Source organism: Thermobia domestica, unplaced genomic scaffold (assembly GCF_964235325.1).
Source record: "Thermobia domestica unplaced genomic scaffold, izTheDome1.hap1.1 HAP1_SCAFFOLD_830, whole genome shotgun sequence".
In the NCBI taxonomy this organism is placed as follows: Eukaryota; Metazoa; Arthropoda; class Insecta; order Zygentoma; family Lepismatidae; genus Thermobia; species Thermobia domestica.
Window position 1 is genome coordinate 69,514 of NW_027656540.1, and position 5,414 is coordinate 74,927.

The window sequence follows — 5,414 nt, forward strand, 5'->3', positions numbered from 1 at the left end:
TTTTTACCGAAAACGAAAGTTGCACGAAAGACTTTTTGTCCCTTTTTTGGCCTCCGGTGCTTGGGGTCCCTGGTTCAATCCCAGCTCGTGCCGTGTGAACTTTGTCGTGCATAAAGACCGTGCTCATGGGTTTTCTCGGGTTTCTCCCGTTTCCTCCCACTTTCTTCATTCAGTACTCATCATCACCGTCTCCTTTAGCGTAACCGGTATAAGTATGCGACGTAAATCTAAAGATTTCATTTCATTTCCCTTTTCTGCTCATACTGCTGATTATGCGCGATTATGCCAACATCCAACTCCGCGGATAATCGTGCGATTACTGTATATACAACTAATACAGATACGTAATTACATTATCAGTTACAGTATCGGTTTTTATTTACTAATTTGCCTCACTTTATTTGCATCCCTGCAGTAAATAATTCTTATCGATAATAGTTAAAATGTATATTACATTTTAGTGCTTCACGACTGAATGATCATCTGCCTTACGTTATCTCGCAGCTGAAGAGGATGCTACACTGAAAACTACCTTGCGTTATAAAGGGTAAGTGAAACATATCTTAAAAATATCTTTCATACATTTCATTGTGTACATTAAAGAATGTAAGTTTGCCTTTTTCCTGTAATCAATACTTAATAAAGGATTTATTTTTATTTATTTATATACAATTTCATACGTGGTTCGTGATAGTAAACTCGATAGGACATAGTGGCACTATGAACATCCGAATCACTCATCATTCGAACATTCAAATATTTATTCGAATATTAGTATATTCCAAGTAATGTTAACGACGTTAATATGCTTGCCTTTATAGTTAATAATGTCAATTCTTACTTAAAACATACTTCCTTAACAGGACATTGAAGAAAAGGTAGTTGCCAACGGCCATACCATGCTGAATATACCGGTTCTCGTCCGATCACCGAAGTCAAGCAGCATCGGGCCTGGTCAGTACTTGGATGGGTGACCGCCTGGGAACACCAGGTGCTGTTGGTATACTTTTTCTAATTTTGTTTTTCACAAAGACGAATATTCTCACATCGTTCACCACGATAATTTCGTAATCATGCATTACTTAAAACAATTAGCAACGCTTTCCACGCGCTGGTCTTTTTGAGTATTCACCGACAAACCTACGTAGCTACAATAACTCACTCGAAGCCATATGCATTCGCCAACGGCCATACCATGCTGAATATACCGGTTCTCGTCCGATCACCGAAGTCAAGCAGCATCGGGCCTGGTCAGTACTTGGATGGGTGACCGCCTGGGAACACCAGGTGCTGTTGGCATCTCTTTTTCAAATTTCATTATCCTTCAAGTACGAAAATACTAGAAACATTAATTTTATAGTACTTTCAAGAGATAATTTATCAACATTATTTCATAGCGATTAATCGATATTCTAAGCGTTATACCCACTATTTCTTACACTAACAGCCTGTTTATTTGCACGGCACATTAAAATAACCTGATTTCCGATCCGTGTGCACCTACTACTATACTTAACACGGAATGTATTACCACTTTTTAAAAGTAAATTATTATGACTAAGTGTAGATCTCCGGCGAGTAAATGCCTTTCATATACAAGCACGACACATCTCCGCTATGTGCTTTACTTTTTTACTAACAGCATATAGAAATTGGATTTCAAGGTGTTTCTACATAACAGAATGAAGCAAATTTCGTGATTTAACTCTTTCGAATAATGTGTTGGTCCTGACAAGGACCGTTTGAAATGAAAAATCTTGAAGAAGATTTTTACTTAGAGCTTGTGTACTTGGTAACAGCCTTCGTACCCTCACTTACAGCGTGCTTGGCAAGTTCACCAGGCAAAAGAAGGCGCACAGCTGTTTGGATTTCCCGGCTGGTGATAGTTGACCGCTTATTGTAATGGGCCAAACGAGAAGCTTCAGCAGCAATACGCTCGAAGATGTCATTAACAAAGCTGTTCATGATACTCATAGCTTTGCTAGATATGCCAGTGTCAGGATGCACTTGCTTCAAAACTTTGTAGATGTAAATGGCATAGCTCTCCTTCCTCCTCCTCTTCTTCTTCTTATCTCCCTTGGAGATATTCTTTTGGGCTTTACCAGCCTTCTTTGCAGCCTTTCCGCTAGTTTTTGGTGGCATGATGACACTCGTTCAGCAAAATTAGATGTGTCCGCAGAAACAGAAACAGAAACAGAAAAGTTAAAAATAAGGACGCCCCTCGGGAAAGCCCGCGCCCTGACAGAGAGTAAGGCATCAACCATCTATCTACATGCCTCTCCTCACATGCGATTAGTACACTAAAGTATCTGTCGGGTGTAGGTGTATGCCGCGGCTTCTATCTTTTACGAAAGACATTTACACGCGAATCTGTCAATGTGTGAAATAGAAGGAAAGAAGGGTAAAATAGATGATAGGAAAGCGCGAGAGAAGGTTTATTATGTTTTGAGAGAGGGACAAAAAACCTGGAAACCAGGAAAAAACCCCCTATATCGGTCATGCTGCATGCAATAGTATTTACATGGCAAAACCACAGTTGAAGGGTGGCCAAAATCCATGTAAAAGTGTCTGTAGTAATAAATTAATAAATTATCTGTTATATTGCAACCTAGTTTAAAATCTTTTAGTTTTTTAATGCAAATCTGTGTTGTCTGTAGGTGGGGGATTATATTGTTAGTGGGATATCTGTTATTTTTTAAGCATGCAAGTCGGTTCATTGTCCATGGCCAGGCCTGGTCGTCATCTGTTTGCTTCCGTCACAGCTGCTTTATCCCGTGCCTTCCTTCTCAGCTTGCTGTTCCTTCCGCTTTGTTTTCGCATGGTCTGTACTGGTTTTCCTTTTAACTGTGTCGGCAAAAGTCCTTGTGATGTAAAGGTGCCCTGTTGTGGTCTGGAGTGCATTTACTGTATTATCAAAAATCTTCTTGGAGGCGGTTTGTAAAGCTATTGCAAGATTTTTCTGTTGTTGCTGTGGTGTTGTGGTGGTTATTACGTAGGTCATCCATGTTATGATTCTGTTTGTTGCTTCTTCTATTTCTTGTTTGATCCATCTCTGTAATTCCTTGTTGGGTGTTTCCGACTTGTTGGTTTCTTCTTGGTGAGCTGCCTGTTGGTCCTGACAAGAGCCGTTGGTTGTGATTTTTGTTACATCTGTGGGCGTTAGCAGCGGTGGTGGTCTGGTTGGTTGTGTAGCTCTTGGTCTCTTGGGGCAGTTTCCGCTACCAGTACGGTGTGTGTCGCTAATACATGTAGCGCAGAAGTTTCTTTTTCTGGGTGTATTGCAGTCCTCTCTATGTGGTTTCCCACATCGGTTGCAGATTCTTTCGGCTTGGCACCGGTTCTTGAAGTGACCGTATTGGTAGCAGTTATGGCAGGGAAAAGGTCTTGGTACTGTTCTTGACGATTCTACTTTGTAGTGGGTATGCTGAATTTTCACTCCAGATGACAGTAATCTGCTAATTTGTTCCGGGTTTTCTGAGAAGATCCTTAGTAATGGTGTGGGTCCTTTGTCTGATTTTATGCGGGTTATGCCTCTGAAGTCAATCTTCTGTTTTCTCAGTTCATCTCTTACTTCCTGGACTTCTATGTTTATAGGGACACCTTTGACAACACACGTAAATGTTGCTTCTTTTCTTTCTTTTGTTTTCTGCCTGTATCTGATTGGTTCTGAGCCTTCAGGTTGTTTATTCTTCGTACTTCCATTGGCTTGCAGAGGAGTACGGGTCTCTAACTCTTGCTGCTTCCTGTTTGTGTTTGCTGTTGCTCTGGAATTGTGGTCCTGACAAGGGCCGGGCCCTTGTTTGGCGTCTTCTTTCTTTTGTCTTCTCGACTTCACTAACGTGAAATCATCCTCTTCCTTGTGTTTGTCAGATGTGGCATCGTCTTCAGGAGTAGTTTTGTGGTCCTGATAAGGGCCAGTCTTCTCGCCAGGGTGTGATTTCAGCTTCTGGGTTTTTTGATTTTTCACCTGTATGGGGCTTGGGCTTTTAGCAGACCCGACGTATGGTTCCTCCTCCTGGGTGTGGTTAGTCTTCTCTGTCTGTGATGGGGCTTCTTGTTTTTTATTTGGCGATTTGACCTCTTCTCTGGGATGGGATCCGGTTTGCTTCTCCAATATCTTAGTCTTCGAGCCGAAGTCTGCATCTTGGAAAACTTTCAGGAATCTGTCCCTCGTCGCTTCCGATTTGAAGAGCACTTTGTATGTGGTGTCTTCCACTTGTACAACAAAGAATTCTTCTTTTAGTATTCTCAGGCTGATTACTCTGGTTAGATAAGCTTCTGTGGCTTCTCTGAAGGTCTTCTCTATTGTAACCGGGTCCACTAATGAGAATGAAACGTCTAGATGGGATGTATCACGGACCGTGTCCACATCGATGAATTCTTCATCTTCCTCCTCTGGTGGTCTCTTCGTCGGCGTCCTCTTCCTGGGTCTGGGCATGGCTCTGACGTGTATTCACTTCGTTAAAAAGCACTGAGCTTGGTTTTGGTCCTAGAAAGGGCCACACTTGTTTGGTACACTTCACGTCACTACGTCACAGATTGGGGAGGATGGTCCTTGAAAGGGCCTTTTAATCACTAAGTGATAGTGTTTTTGCTCCTCTAATGCTATCCCGAGGAGATAGTATTGGGTTCCCGTCAGCCGACTGTCGCCAAAGGCTGTGCAACCTATATGGCCAGCGCGAAGCTTGACTCACAATAGGGGGTCTAGCCGACGGAAAGCAATGCCTATTTCCACAGGAAGCGGTGTGTGTAAGTGTGTTGTGAAATTTTTCTTTATTAAAAATAACGTAAACACTCTCTTCTCTAAATAGACTCTTTGCAGAGTCGTTTTGTATCTCAGTGTTGAGATTTCTTCCCAGCTGGTGATCACACCTCAGTTAACACCGCAAGGTTTACTGGTGTGTCACGGCGTAGTCCGATTTATCGACTTCATTTAAATTACAGTACGTGTTTCAATTCGCGCCAACTGCCTTGCTTTTCATTTGATGCACTCGGGTGCACGCTTGAAGTAGTAACAAAACTGACTTGATTCATGGGAGGCCGCAATTTTTCCTCTCATCTTATTACGAAAGAATATTGAACAATGTCTGGTCGCGGCAAAGGTGGAAAAGTCAAGGGAAAGAGCAAGTCCCGCTCCAGCAGGGCTGGCCTTCAATTCCCAGTAGGCAGAATCCATCGTCTTTTGCGAAAGGGTAACTATGCCGAACGAGTTGGTGCTGGCGCTCCCGTGTATTTGGCTGCAGTCATGGAATACCTGGCAGCTGAAGTTCTTGAGTTGGCAGGCAACGCTGCTCGTGACAACAAGAAGACTAGGATTATTCCACGTCATCTGCAGTTAGCTATCCGTAACGACGAGGAATTAAACAAGTTGTTGTCTGGAGTTACAATCGCTCAGGGTGGTGTTTTGCCCAACA

The 5,414-nt window shown here is 42.5% G+C and overlaps 2 non-coding genes across 2 annotated transcripts; both read left to right on the forward strand.

Moving 5' to 3' along the window:
- Positions 1-884: 884 nt before the first annotated feature.
- LOC145677403 (5S ribosomal RNA) lies at positions 885-1,003 on the forward strand. The gene has a single exon (XR_014129815.1). It is a non-coding gene; the product is annotated as a 5S ribosomal RNA (ribosomal RNA).
- A 177-nt stretch (positions 1,004-1,180) lies between these two features.
- Positions 1,181-1,299, forward strand: LOC145677405 (5S ribosomal RNA). The gene has a single exon (XR_014129817.1). It is a non-coding gene; the product is annotated as a 5S ribosomal RNA (ribosomal RNA).
- Positions 1,300-5,414: the final 4,115 nt, after the last annotated feature.